Consider the following 16364-nt stretch of genomic DNA (forward strand, 5'->3'; position numbering starts at 1 on the left):
TTTTACATATATTTTTGTATACCTAAATCAAATAGCTAAATGATCCATGGTATGACCATCTTAAAACAATTCCATATGTTAGCTTAGTAGAACCCCCTACTCAGCTGACATGTTAATTAACATCAATCCAGGTGTTCTGAGAGCTGGCCTGTGTCTGCAATGTAGTCAACCTGGAAGGTAACTGCCCCACTTCTCCAAAAACGGCCTTCTGACACCATGTGTCTAGTCTGTTTAGACTGACTGATTGGCCTTCATTTCAACCACGGTGGATATATTTATTTCCCTCTCATACAAGTCTGAAACCTCTGCTATGTGTTTGATATGCTGACAAAGCTATCTAGCCTCTAAGTCATTTGAACCCTCTGGTAAATGTGTATGATTGTAACGTTACCGTATACAAGAAAGGCTTTTTACATGTTATTGCTTGCGTAGCAGCAATCTGTGAAACTCACTCCTCAGCCTGAAGTGTCTCCACTTGCGATGCCAAATAGAGACATTAGCATTAGCATTAGCGTTAGCATTAGCATTAACAATACATTTTAATTAACTTCCTACATCCCTGAGGGACAATCATTTCTGCCAGGGATAGGATACAATTAAAAGACGATAAATATACACTTAACAGAACAGTCAAAAGCACGTTAATGGAATTGGATGATATTTGATGAAACCTGTTAAAAGTAATAACAATAATAATTGTATTTACTTTCTAGGGAGTTTTTCCTAGCCACCGTGCTTCTACACCTGCATTACTAGCTGTTTGGGGTTTTAGGCTGGGTTTCTGTACAGCACTTCGAGATATTAGCTGATGTAAGAAGGGCTATATAAAATAAAATTGATTGATTGATTGATTGATATTTATATAAGCAACAAAGTGCATGACATCATAAAATAATAAAATTAAATACTTGTCTGAACAAAGAAACAAAACCAAGAAGGATGAATGAAAAAAGGACATAGATAATAATTCAAACCACACATTAAAACCACACATTAAAACCACACATTAAAATCACACATTAAAATCACACATTAAAATCACACATTAAAACCACACATTAAAATCACACATTAAAATCACACATTAAAATCACACATTAAAATCACACATTAAAATCACATTGACCCCCCCTTTTTTTTTTACGCTGCTGCTACTCGCTGTTTATTATCTATGCATAGTCACTTTACCCCTACCTACATGTACACTACCAGTCAAAAGTTTGGAAACACCTACTCATTCAAGGGTTTTTCTTTATTTTTACAATTATTTACATTGTAGAATAATAGTGAAGACATCAACATTATGAAATAACACATATGGAACCATGTAGTAACCAAAAAAGTGTTAAACAAATCAAAATAAATTTCATATTTCAGATTCTTCAAATAGCCACCCTTTGCCTTGATGACAGCTTTGCACACTCTTGGCATTCTCTCAACCAGTTTCATGAGGTAGTCACCTGGAATGCATTTCAATTAACAGGTGTGCCTTGTTAAAAGTTAATTTGTGGAATTTATTTCCTACTTAATGAATTTGAGCCAATCAGTTGTGTTGTGACAAGGTAGGGGTGGTATACAGACGATAGCCCTATTTGGTTAAAGACCAAGTCCATATTATGGCAAGAACAGCTCAAATAAAGAGAGAAGACAGTCCGTCATTACTTTAAGACATGGTCAGTCAATAGGGAACATTTCAAGAACTTTGAAAGTTTCTTCAAGTGCAGTCACAAAAACCATTAAGCGCTATGATGAAACTGGCTCTCATGAGGACCACCACAGGAATGGAAGACCAAGAGTTACCTCTGCTGCAGAGGATAAGTTCATTAGAGTTACAAGCCTCAGAAATTGCAGCCCAAATAAATGCTTCACAGAGTTCAAGTAACAGACACATCTCAACATCAACTGTTCAGAGGGGACTGTGTGAATCAGGCCTTCATGGTCGAATTACTGCAAAGAAACCACTACTAAAGGACACCAATAAGAAGAAGAGACCTGCTTGGGCCAAGAAACATGAGCAATGGACATTAGACCAATGGAAACGTGTCCTTTGGTCTGTAGTCCAAATTTGAGATTTTTGGTTCCAAACGCCGTGTCTTTGTGAGACGCGGTGTGGGTGAACGGATGATCTCTGCATGTGTAGTTCCCACCGTAAAGCATGGAGGAGGAGGTGTTATGGTGTGGGGGTGCTTTGCTGGTGACACTGTCTGTGATTTATTTAGAATTCAAGGCACACTTAACCAGCATGGCTACCACAGCATTCTGCAGCGATACGCCATCCCATCTGGTTTGGGCTTAGTGGGACTATCATTTGTTTTTCAACAGGACAATGACCCAACACACCTCCAGGCTGTGTCAGGGTTATTTTACCAAGAAGGAGAGGGATGGAGTGCTGCATCAGATGACCTGGCCTCCACAATCCCCCGACCTCTCCCAATTGAGATGGTTTGGGATGAATCGGACAACAGAGTGAAGGAAAAGCAGCCAACAAGTGCTCAGCAAATGTGGGAACTCCTTCTGTTGGAAAAGCATTCCAGGTGAAGCTGGTTGACAGAATGCCAAGAGTGTGCAAAGCTGTCATCAAGGCAAAGGATGGCAACTATAAAATATATTTTGATTTGTTTAACACTTTTTTGGTTACTACATGAGTCCATATGTGTTATTTCATAGTTTTGATGTCTTCACTATTATTCTACAATGTAAAAATAAAGTAAAACCCTTAAATGAGTAGGTGTGTCCAAACCATTGACTGGTAGTGTATATATTACCTAAATTACCTTGACTAACCTGTACACATTGACTCGGTGCTGGTACATAGCTGTTATTGTTTTATATTGTGTGATTGTATTTGTATTTTTTATACTTTAGTTTATTTAGTCAATATTTTCTTAACACTACACAATTAATTTTAACACTGCGTAATGCTATGCTTTTCATGAAATATATAGTTTCTGTTTTAATTGCGTGCTGATACAAGTGTGCACTGCTCATGCTATTTAAGATACAAAGATTTTGAAATATTTTTCATTGTGTTTCCATCTGCATACACCTGGGTCTACTGTAGAGTTCCCTTGCCTGAGCACACACACACAGACACACACACACACACACACACACACGCAGACACATAGACACACACACACACACACACACACACACACACACACACACACAAACACACACAAACACACCAGAGTAGACCATAAATATTTACTGCCAGCCAGCCCAGGGGAAGCCCTTCCTGAGTCCTGCATTGATCCCCCCGTTTCCTAAAACACCTAGCACGTGTTGTCTATAAATAGACTAGCCAACCACCTGTCAGGGGAAGCCTTCCCTACATGCTGACTCACAGAGATCAGGGTGGAGAGGTTAACTGTGGTTATTTAACTGTTTGTTTTGGACATGCTTTAGGCTCCTCCAATTTCCCTCCAGGATCTCTATCAGGCACCTCCAGTAACCTTTGCAGTGGCAGGCAAAAAAAATGGCTTCTTGCGTACGTTTAGTGCCCTCTATTGGAGAATAGTAATACTACATGTTGTTTGGAGATCTGCAATAAATAGCAAGGCCAATGTTTATTAGGGCATGCAACGAAAAACATCTTCAAACATTTTGCAATAAAAACCTTTTTTTGGGGTCGAAAATAGTCCCTCCTTGTTTCAGTCTTTTTTCTGTTTGGTGAAACACAACTCAGGACTATCTCACTATCAATGCATAGTCACTTTACCCCTACCTACAAGTACATATTACCTCAATTACCTCTTCTAACCTGTACCCCCTCACATTGACTCGGTACCGGTATCCCCTGTATATAGCCTTGTTATTGTTATTTTATTGTTGCTCTTTTATTTATTTTACTTTCGTTTATATAGTTCATATTTTCTTAACTCTTATTTTTTCGTAAAACTGCATTGTTGGTTAAGGGCTTGTAAGTAAGCATTTCAAGGCAAGGTCGACACCTGTTGTATTTGGTGCATGTGAGTGTAGGAACAATGGTGCCACATCTCAGCATGTCTCTTGTCCAAAGAGGACAGATACTTCAATAGCATCATAATGACATGAAAACAACATCTAAAGTACTTCGCAAAGTTGATCTGTTTCCACTGGCCAAGACCAAATGAAAGGTGAGGTACATGCTATTGCCGTGTCCTGTATTCTCAGTCGCTGGCCTGTGTTTACGGAGGTCAAAGTACATGCTTGTTTTTACTGTTGTTTTATATGTTGTTGTCGTTGAGGTGTTTTAAAACTTTCAGCATCCTAATTGGTCTTCCTGCCTGAAGTGATGGGCTAGAATGCCTGGACAGAGGAAGTGATCGGTTACAATGCCTGGACACAGGAAGTGATCGGTTACAATGCCTGGACAGAGGAAGTGATCGGTTACAATGCCTGGAAAGAGGAAGTGATCGGTTACAATGCCTGGACAGAGGAAGTGATCGGTTACAATGCCTGGACAGAGGAAGTGATCGGTTACAATGCCTGGACAGAGGAAGTGATCGGTTACAATGCCTGGACAGAGGAAGTGATCGGTTACAATGCCTGGACAGTGGTAGTGATGGGATATATAGATGGGACTCTGGATAGAGGAAGTGATGGGATATATAGATGGGACTCTGGACAGAGGCAGTGATGGGATATATAGATGGGACTGGACAGAGGAAGTGATGGGATATATAGATGGGACTGTACAGAGGAAGTGATGGGATATATAGATGGGACTCTGGACAGAGGAAGTGATGGGATATATAGATGGGACTCTGGACAGAGGAAGTGATGGGATATATAGATGGGACTCTGGATAGAGGTAGTGATGGGATATATAGATGGGACTCTGGACAGAGGAAGTGATGGGATATATAGATGGGACTCTGGATAGAGGTAGTGATGGGATATATAGATGGGACTCTGGACAGAGGCCAGTCAGCTGCATCTTCTAGGCTAGGTCCTTCAAGCTTCACCAGTTCTGTGATTCTCTCTCATTATGACTGAGCAGTAAGAGGATCCCGCTGGAATTGGAGAACGCTTACAGAAATATGGAAACAATGTTGACATGAGCCAAGGCGCTGGGGTATCTCAGCCAAACTCCTGTCTGTGGTGCTAAAACTACTTGGCGACCACAGACTGAGTCGTCTACAGCACCTTTAGAATGTATTGGATCAAGAGTTACTGTCTGATCCTCTCAAGGCCCGGCCAAAATACCTCAAATATGTACAATGGCAGTTTTATAATGACAGCTTACTCAACATTAAGTCTGCATGGCACGAATGTTCTCTCCATCCACAAACACGCTTTAGTGAATAAATTCAGTCTAAGAACTCTGAGATCGCTGTCAGAATTACACTGTGTGGAAATGTCAGCCCTTTCACATTAAACAGACGTTTGGAACGTAAAATGTGTGCCCCTCCAGTGAGTATGATATGTTACGTTACAAATGGAATAATGGTATGGTTATGTAGCTCTTTCCTGGTTACTTAAGGGAAATTCCACCCCTATTCATTATCTCATGCCAGTGTCTACGTATGTGAAAAAGGCATGTTTCTATGAAGAAAAGGTCCTAACAAAATACTCTCTGTGACATCACAGGGTAGGATTTGAAGGATGAAAAATTGTGATTTTCAAAAACCCTACAACAAGTTTCTAACCAAAGGGAGTGTATCTTCTTGCTTCCCACGTCAACGCGAATCTCATAGCGTTTGAAAATCACTGTTTTTAACTTTTGATGATGTCATCGGGCAGAACTTTTTTAACTTTATATATTTTTTTCTACAAAACGTAGAAATGTGCAGTTTTCACATATGTAGACACTGGCATTGTGCTGGAGATAATGAAAATGAGGTTGAAAAGTGGCGGAGTTGCCCTTCAAGACAGAAACTAAAGTAGGGAGGTTGGTCGGGAAGGATGGATGGGTGTATACTGCGACCCTCTAGCCATCCAAAGGTTGCATGTTCGAGTCGGGTCGGGGACAACTGTAGCATTTTAGCTAACTCTTCCCTGAACCCTTTCCTAACCGTTGTCGTCATCCAATTCGTATGATATTGTACGACAGGGTAAGACGTATCATTCGATATGTCCTCCAATTCGTATGATATCGCATGCGACAGGGGTAAGACGTATCATACGATATGTCCTCCAATTCGTATGATATCGAATGCGACAGGGTAAGACGTATCATACGATATGTCCTCCAATTCGTATGATATTGTACGACAGGGTAAGACGTATCATACGATATGTCCTCCAATTCGTATGATATCATACGACAGGGTAAGACGTATCATACGATATGTCCTCCAATTCGTATGATATCATACGACAGGGTAAGACGTATCATACGATATGTCCTCCAATTCGTATGATATCGTACGACAGGGTAAGACGTATCATACGATATGTCCTCCAATTCGTATGATATTGTACGACAGGGTAAGACGTATCATACGATATGTCCTCCAATTCATATGATATTGTAAGACTGCTATTCCATTCATAATGTAACGTATCATACTACATTTATATCCCAAATCCTACTAATTGCCCTGATGCTAGGTTGGGAAATGTTTTCAGACACACACCAAACAATAAACCTTGGCTCCAGTGAAGACGAGAGCACAGTCCAAGAAATTAAAACGCTCTCTCTAGAGAGACTACAACAACAATTTGTCTAACTTTGGTCACCCAACTTCAAGTATTCCATGAGATATCTACCCTGGTCTCTGAGAACTCCCACAACTCGAAAAATTCTGTTTAAGACAATTTAGTGTGTTGTTGTCGTTGGTGCCCTGCTCTGCCCTCGACTGGTTCAGGTCATATCTTTGTGGCAGACATTTCTCAGTGAGCATGGGTGGTCCAGTATTGTCCACAGCACCTATTCACTATGGTGTCCCTCAGGGGTCAATTCTGGGCCCCATCCTTTTCACCCTGTATATGCTTCACCCTGGTGACATCAACCGCAATCATAACATTCAGTTTCACTGCCAGGCGGATGACACGCAGCTCTATTTACCAATCAGACCCAGTGACCAAGCTAGCATAGCTTCCCTTCACGAGTGTCTTGCTGACATCAAATGTTGGATGTCTGACAATTTTCTCCAGCTCAACGATGAGAAATCAGAGATTGTTTTTATTCGGTCCCCACCTTGCTAGAACTCAGATTGTAGATAACCTTGGTCACTTGTCCACAAATGTAAAGCCTACGGCCAGAAACCTTGGTGTCTTCTTTGACCCTTGACCCTAAAGCTCGAGCTGCATGTTAAAAGAGGTTGTCCAATCCTGCCTTTATCATCTAAGAAATATAGCTAAAGTCAAGTCTTTCATTTCAGTCACTGATCTGGAAAAACTTGTACATGCGTTTATTTCCTCACGCCTTGATTACTGTAACTCTTTGTATACCTGTCTCAGTCAGAAATCACTCCGTCGTCTGCAGCTCGGCTTTTAACAGGCACCAGGAAATGTAACCGTATCACACCTACTTTAGCTTCTATACACATTCTACTAGTCACTTTTAGAGTATTATTTAAAAATATATATATTAAATCACGTTTAAGGCTACACATGGTTTAGCCCCATCCTATATTTACATTTTACATTTACGTCATTTAGCAGATGCTCTTATCCAGAGCGACTTACAAATTGGTGCATTCACCTTATAGCCAGTGGGATAACCACTTTACAATGTTTTTTTAAATGTTTTTTTATTTAATTTTTTTTTGGGGGGGTTGGAGTAAAGGGGGAGGGGGTAGAAGGATTACTTTATCCTATCCCAGGTATTCCTTAAAGAGGTGTGGTTTCAAATGTCTCCGGAAGGTGGTGAGTGACTCCGCTGTCCTGGCGTCGTGAGGGAGCTTGTTCCACCATTGGGGTGCCAGAGCAGCGAACAGTTTTGACTGGGCTGAGCGGGAACTATGCTTCCGCAGAGGTAGGGGAGCCAGCAGGCCAGAGGTGGATGAACGCAGTGCCCTCGTTTGGGTGTAGGGACAGATCAGAGCCTGAAGGTACGGAGGTGCCGTTCCCCTCACAGCTCCGTAGGCAAGCACCATGGTCTTGTGGCAGATGCGGGCTTCAACTGGAAGCCAGTGGAGTGTGCGGAGGAGCGGGGTGACGTGAGAGAACTTGGGAAGGTTGAACACCAGACGGGCTGCGGCATTCTGGATGAGTTGTAGGGGTTTAATGGCACAGGCAGGGAGCCCAGCCAACAGCGAGTTGCAGTAATCCAGACGGGAGATGACAAGTGCCTGGATTAGGACCTGTGCCGCTTCCTGTGTAAGGCAGGGTCGTACTCTCCGAATGTTGTAGAGCATGAACCTACAGGATCGGGTCACCGCCTTGATGTTAGCGGAGAACGACAGGGTGTTGTCCAGGGTCACGCCAAGGCTCTTCGCACTCTGGGAGGAGGACACAACGGAGTTGTCAACCGTGATGGCGAGATCATGGAACGGGCAGTCCTTCCCCGGGAGGAAGAGTAGCTCCTTCTTGCCGAGGTTCAGCTTGAGGTGGTGATCCGTCATCCATACTGATATGTCTGCCAGACATGCAGAGATGCGATTCACCACCTGGTTATCAGAAGGGGGAAAGGAGAAGATTAGTTGTGTGTCATCAGTGTAGCAATGATAGGAGAGGCCATGTGAGGATATGACAGAACCAAGTGACTTGGTGTATAGCGAGAATAGGAGAGGGCCTAGAACTGAGCCCTGGGGGACACCAGTGGTGAGAGCATGTGGTGCGGAGACAGCTTCTCGCCACGCCACTTGGTAGGAGCGACTGGTCAGGTAGGACGCAATCCAAGAGTGAGCCGCGCCGGAGATGCCCAGCTCGGAGAGGGTGGAGAGGAGGATCTGATGGTTCACAGTATCAAAGGCAGCAGACAGGTCTAGAAGGACAAGAGCAGAGGAGAGAGAGTTAGCTTTAGCAGTGCGGAGAGCCTCTGTGACACAGAGAAGAGCAGTCTCAGTTGAATGACCAGTCTTGAAACCTGACTGGTTTGGATCAAGAAGGTCATTCTGAGAGAGATAGCAAGAGAGTTGGCTAAAGACGGCACGCTCAATAGTTTTGGAGAGAAAAGAAAGAAGGGATACTGGTCTGTAGTTGTTGACATCGGAGGGATCGAGTGTTGGTTTTTTGAGAAGGGGTGCAACTCTCGCTCTCTAGATGACGGAAGGGACATAGCCAGCGGTCAAGGATGAGTTGATCAGCGAGGTGAGGTAAGGGAGAAGGTCACCGGAGATGGTCTGGAGAAGAGTGGAGGGGATAGGGTCAAGCGGGCAGGTTGTTGGGCGGCCTGCCGTCACAAGTCGCAAGATTTTATCTGGAGAGAGAGGGGAGAAAGAAGTCAAAGCATAGGGTAGGGCAGTGTGAGCAGGACCAGCAGTGTCATTTGACTTAACAAACGAGGATCGGATGTCATCAACCTTCTTTTCAAAATGGTTGACGAAGTCATCCACAGAGAGGGAGGAGGGGGGGATTCAGCAGGGAGGAGAATGTGGCAAAGTGCTTCTTAGGGTTAGAGGCGGATGCTTGGAATTTAGAGTGGTAGAAAGTGGCCTTAGCAGCAGAAACAGATGAAGAAAATGTAGAGAGGAGGGAGTGAAAAGATGCCAGGTCTGCAGGGAGTCTAGTTTTCTTCCATTTCCGCTCAGCTGCCCGGAGCTCTGTTCTGTGAGCTCGCAATGAGTCATCAAGCCACGGAGCTGGAGGGGAGGACCGAGCCAGTCGGGAGGATAGGGGACATAGAGAGTCAAAGGATGCAGAAAGGGAGGAGAGGAGGGTTGAGGAGGCAGAATCAGGAGATTGGAGGGAGAAGGATTGAGCAGAGGGAAGAGATGATAGGATGGAAGAGGAGAGAGTAGCGGGAGAGAGAGAGCGAAGGTTGCGACGGCGCATTACCATCTGTGGAGGGGCAGAGTGAGTAGTGTTGGAGGAGAGGGAGAGAGAAAAGGATACAAAGTAGTGGTCGGAGACTTGGAGGGGAGTTGCAGTGAGATTAGTAGAAGAACAGCATCTAGTAAAGATGAGGTCAAGCGTATTGCCTGCCTTGTGACTAGGGGGGGGGGCGGTGAGAGGGTGAGGTCAAAAAAGGAGAGGAGTGGAAAGAAGGAGGCAGAGAGAAATGAGTCAAATGTAGACGTAGGGAGGTTGAAATCCCCCAGAACTGTGAGGGGTGAGCCATCCTCAGGAAAGGAACTTATCAAGGCGTCAAGCTCATTGATGAACTCTCCAAGGGAACCTGGAGGGCGATAGATGACAAGGATATTAAGCTTAAATGGGCTAGTGACTGTGACAGCATGGAATTCAAATGAGGAGATAGACAGATGGGTCAGGGGAAAAATTGAGAATGTCCACTTGGGAGAGATGAGGATTCCTGTGCCACCACCCCGCTGACCAGATGCTCTCGGGGTATGCGAGAACACATGGTCAGACGAGGAGAGAGCGGCAGGAGTAGCAGTGTTTTCAGTGGTAATCCATGTTTCCGTCAGCGCCAAGAAGTCGAGGGACTGGAGGGTAGCATAGGCTGGGATGAAGTCTGCCTTGTTGGCAGCAGAACGGCAGTTCCAGAGGCTGCCTGAGACCTGGAACTCCACGTGGGTCGTGCGTGCAGGGACCACCAGGTTAGAGAGGCAGCAGCCACGCAGTGTGAGGCGTTTGTGTAGCCTGTGCGGAGAGGAGAGAACAGGGATAGGCAGAGGCATAGTTGACAGGCTGCAGCATAGGGCTACAATAATGCAGAGGAGATCAGAATAAAATGAACTAAACATCTGGGAAAGGAGAGAGCGGGGCCTCCCTCACCACAACTCCCAAATATAACTCTCCCAACTTCCACCTCAGAAACTATAATTGTTGTAAACTACAGCGGTTCAATGTTTTCTAGGAATAGACTAACCTAGTTTATTCAGCTAGCTAACTAGGTGCAGTATTATTCCGTGAAAATCGTCCGGGCACTTAGTCATAAGACGCCACAGCCAGCTAGCATGCCGGTCTCCAGCAGCAGGGTTTAGCGCCAATACTCAGCCACAACAACCACCAGTGTATCAACACACAAGCAGATCGTTCGTGTTCGTGTCTAACGTTGTGGGTTAGTCCCGACAGCTTGAGCGAGTCCGTCGTCAACTTATTCAGCCAGTTAGTTAGCTAGAATAGTTAGCAAACTAGCTAGCCATTGCTTTCAGACAAAGAAGAACTCCTCCTTTCATGGCACGAACACACAGAGAGAGCCAAACTAACGTTAACTAGTCACCCATGTCCCGAATTCCTTGAGCGACTCGGGCTATCAATATGTAAAAAACAAAACACAAGTGTAGGTTATGACTTACCCCTAGCAGCTACTGTTAGCTAGCCAAGTGCAAAGCTAGCCACTGAATTGACTCAGCCAGTTCGCGTCTGTTCGCTCGGTCGTTCCAGCTATTGTTTACAAGTAGCTATCCAGGTTGCAACAAGCTTGCTAATTTTCAAGCACAGTAGCCACTTGCTACCTAACGTTAACGGTTAGAAAACAGCTGAATGGTAGGCAGTTATTGTATGTAATTATTGTAGGCAGCCAGCTGGCGTAATTACAGGCACTCGCAGGCGTGAAACAACTATACCGTTGCTAATAGCTACTCGCCAGCTAGTCCAGGTGGTGAGTTAGCTAGCTAGCTAGCTTCGTGCTACACCCGGCACCGCCGAATACAATACTAACCTACAATAATTACATACAACAACTACCTACAACAACCCACGATAACTACCTACAATACCTAACTACAATCTAAATACATAGTTTAAGCCTTACTCGACAAAGCCCAAGCTATGTATAAAGCCAAACTTACCCGACGCCAAGCTTACTCGACGACAGTTGCTCTTTCCTGTATCTTATATATTTGATCTCCCTATGAGCCAGGAGGCAGCCTGAGATCCTCTGGTAGGGAACTGTTGACCATTCCAAAGTCTAGACTGAAAAACTAAAGGAGACCGGGCATTTTCCATTAGGGCCCCTAGACTTTGGAACGGTCTGCCAGAGGAGATCAGGCTTGCAGATTCAGAGTCTCTCTTTATATCCATGCTGAAGGCAACACTTTTATAAAGATGCTTTTAATGTATAATTCTAATGTATAATTTTAAGGTATGATTTTAATGTATGATTTCAATGTATAATTTCAATGTATGATTTTAATGTATGATTTTTACGTATAATTTTAATGTTTGATTTCAATGTATGATTTAAAATCAAATCAAATGTTATTTGTCATATGCGCCGTATACAACAGGTGTAGACCTTACAGTGAATTGCTTACTTACAAGCGCTTAACCAACAATGCAGTTTTAAGAAAAATACGAGTTAAAATAATTTGCATGATATTGATTCTTGACTACACCATTCAAGTCAAATCAAATCAAATCAAATTGTATTGGTCACATGCGCCGAATACAACAGGTGCAGACATTACAGTGAAATGCTTACTTACAGCCCTTAACCAACAGTGCATTTATTTTTAACAAAAAAAGTAAAAATAAAACAACAACAAAAAAAGTGTTGAGAAAAAAAAGAGCAGAAGTAAAATAAAGTGACAGTAGGGAGGCTATATATACAGGGGGGTACCGGTGCAGAGTCAATGTGCGGGGGGCACCGGCTAGTTGAGGTAGTTGAGGTAATATGTACATGTGGGTAGAGTTAAAGTGACTATGCATAAATAATTAACAGAGTAGCAGCAGCGTAAAAAGGATGGGGTGGGGGGCAGTGCAAATAGTCCGGGTAGCCATGATTAGCTGTTCAGGAGTCTTATGGCTTGGGGGTAGAAGCTGTTGAGAAGTCTTTTGGACCTAGACTTGGCACTCCGGTACCGCTTGCCGTGCGGTAGCAGAGAGAACAGTCTATGACTAGGGTGGCTGGAGTCTTTGACAATATTGAGGGCCTTCCTCTGACACCGCCTGGTATAGAGGTCCTGGATGGCAGGAAGCTTGGCCCCAGTGATGTACTGGGCCGTACGCACTACCCTCTGTAGTGCCTTGTGGTCGGAGGCCAAGCAGTTGCCATACCAGGCGGTGATGCAACCAGTCAGGATGCTCTCGATGGTGTAGCTGTAGAATTTTTTGAGGATCTGAGGACCCATGCCAAATCTTTTCAGTCTCCTCAGGGGGAATAGGCTTTGTCGTGCCCTCTTCACGACTGTCTTGGTGTGTTTGGCCACAGACTTGTTAGATAGCGTTGTCACCATATTAAACATATAGCGGAGGCCACAGACTTGTTAGATAGCTTTGTCACCATATTAAACACATAGCGGAGGCCACAGACTTGTTAGATAGCGTTGTCACCATATTAAACACATAGCGGAGGCCACAGACTTGTTTGACAGGGCTATAAATAGAAACATAATGAAAAATATTTTCTAAATGTTTATATCTTAATTAGCATGAGCAGTGCACTCTTGTACCAGCACGCCATTAAAACAGAAACTATATATTTCATGAGATGCAAAACATTACTCAGTGTCAAATTAATTAGCATGATATTGATTGTTGACTACACCGAAAGGTTGGAATGAAGGCCGAACAGTCAGAAAAAACAGACTAGACACATGGTGTCAGAAGGCAGTTTGTGGAGAAGTGGGAAGTTACCTTCCAGGCTGACTACAAAAAAATTGGATTATGGAGTGCATTGCAGACACAGGCCAATATCTAACAATTTCACAACATATACCCAATGCACACAAATCTAAGTAAGGAATGAATTAAGAATATATACATTTATGGACAAGCGATGTCAGAGCGGCATGGACTAAGATACAGTAGAATAGTATAGAATACAGTATATACAGTGGGGAGAACAAGTATTTGATACACTGCCGATTTTGCAGGTTTTCCTACTTACAAAGCATGTAGAGGTCTGTAATTTTTATCATAGGTACACTTCAACTTTGAGAGATGGAATCTAAAACAAAAATCCAGAAAATCACATTGTATGATTTTTAAGTAATTAATTTGCATTTTATTGCATGACATAAGTATTTGATCACCTACCAACCAGTAAGAATTCCGACTCTCACAGACATGTTAGTTTTTCTTTAAGAAGCCCTCCTGTTCTCCACTCATTACCTCTATTAACTGCACCTTTTTGAACTCGTTACCTGTATAAAAGACACCTGTCCACACACTCAATCAAACAGACTCCAACCTCTCCACAATGGCCAAGACCAGAGAGCTGTGTAAGGACATCAGGGATACAATTGTAGACCTGCAGAAGGCTGGGATGGGCTACAGGACAATAGTCAAGCAGCTTGGTGAGAAGGCAACAACTGTTGGCGCAATTATTCGAAAATGGAAGAAGTTCAAGATGACGGTCAATCACCCTCGGTCTGGGGCTCCATGCAAGATCTCACCTCGTGGGGCATCAATGATCATGAGGAAAGTGAGGGATCAGCCCAGAACTACACGGCAGGACCTGGTCAATGACCTGAAGAGAGCTGGGACCACAGTCTCAAATAAAACCATTAGTAACACACTACGCCGTCATGGATTAAAATCCTGCAGCGCACGCAAGGTCCCCCTGCTCAAGCCAGCGCATGTCCAGGCCCGTCTGAAGTTTGCCAATGACCATCTGGATGATCCAGAGGAGGAATGGGAGAAGGTCATGTGGTCTGATGAGACAAAAATAGAGCTTTTTGGTCTAAACTCCACTCGCCGTGTTTGGAGGAAGAAGAAGGATGAGTACAACCCCAAGAACACCATCCCAACCGTGAAGCATGGAGGTGGAAACATCATTCTTTGGGGATGCTTTTCTGCAAAGAGGACAGGATGACTGCACCGTATTGAGGGGAGGATGGATGGGGCCATGTATCGCGAGATCTTGGCCATTAACCTCCTTCCCTCAGTAAGAGCATTGAAGATGGGTCGTGGCTGGGTCTTCAAGCATGACAACGACTCGAAACACACAGCCAGGGCAACTAAGGAGTGGCTCCGTTATAAGCATCTCAAGGTCCTGGAGTGGCCTAGCCAGTCTCCAGACCTGAACCCAATAGAAAATCTGTGGATGGAGCTGAAAGTCCATATTGCCCAGCGACAGCCCCGAAACCTAAAGGATCTGGAGAAGGTCTATATGGAGGAGTGGGCCAAAATCCCTGCTGCAGTGTGTGCAAACCTGGTCAAGACCTACAGGAAACGTATGATCTCTGTAATTGCAAACAAAGGTTTCTGTACCAAATATTAAGTTATGCTTTTCTGATGTATCAAATACTTATGTCATGCAATAAAATGCAAATTAATTACTTAAAAATCATACAATGTGATTTTCTGGATTTTTGTTTTAGATTCCGTCTCTCACAGTTGAAGTGTACCTATGATAAAAATTAAAGACCTCTACATGCTTTGTAAGTAGAAAAACCTGCAAAATCAGATTAATGAAAGGGATACCTACCTGGGCTGAAGGAGGAGGTCGTCGGGAAAGCTTGGCGTCGGGTAAGCTTGGCTTTATACATAGCTTGGGCTTTGTCGAGTAAGGCTTAAACTACGTATTTAGAATGTAGTTAGGTATTGTAGGTAGTTATCGTGGGTTGTTGTATGTAATTATGGTAGGTTAGTATTGTATCCGGCGGTGCCCGGTGTAGCACGAAGCTAGCTAGCTAACCCACCACCTGGACTAGCTGGCGAGTAGCTATTAGCAACGGTATAGTTGTTTCACGCCTGAGAGTGCCTGTAATTACGCAAGCTGGCTGCCTACAATAATTACATACAATAATTGCCTACCATTCAGCTGTTATCTAACCTCATTGTCTGAACCGTTAACGTTAGGTAGCAAGTGGCTACTGTGCTTGAAATTTAGCTAGCTTGTTGCTACCTGGATAGCTACTAGTAAACAATAGCTGGAACGACCGAGCGAACAGACGCGAACTGGCTGAGTCAATTCAGTGGCTAGCTTTGCACTTGGCTAGCTAACAGTAGCTGCTAGAGGTAAGTCATAACCTACATTTGTGTTTTGTTTTTTTACATATTGATAGCCCGAGTCGTTCAAGGAATTCGGGACATGGTTGACTAGTTAACGTTAGTTTGGCTCTCTCTGTGTGTTCATGCCGTGAAAGGAGGGGTTCTTCTTTGTCTGAAAGCAATGGCTAGCTAGTTTGCTAACTATTCTAGCTAACTAACTGGCTGAATAAGTTGACGACGGACTCGCTCAAGCTGTCGGGACTAACCCACAACGTTAGACATGAACACGAACGATCTGCTTGCGTGTTGATACACTGGTGGTTTGTTGTGGCCGAGTATTGGCGCTAAACCGTTTTGTTGGAGTCCGGCATGCTAGCTGGCTGTGGCGTCTTATGACTAAGTGCCCTAGTAGTATGTATGTATGTATAGCTATAGTTGTATGTATAGCTATAGTTATAGTTTCTGAGGTGGAAGTTGGGAGAGTTATA

Source organism: Coregonus clupeaformis, unplaced genomic scaffold, assembly GCF_020615455.1.
Source record: "Coregonus clupeaformis isolate EN_2021a unplaced genomic scaffold, ASM2061545v1 scaf2578, whole genome shotgun sequence".
Taxonomy (NCBI): domain Eukaryota; kingdom Metazoa; phylum Chordata; class Actinopteri; order Salmoniformes; family Salmonidae; genus Coregonus; species Coregonus clupeaformis.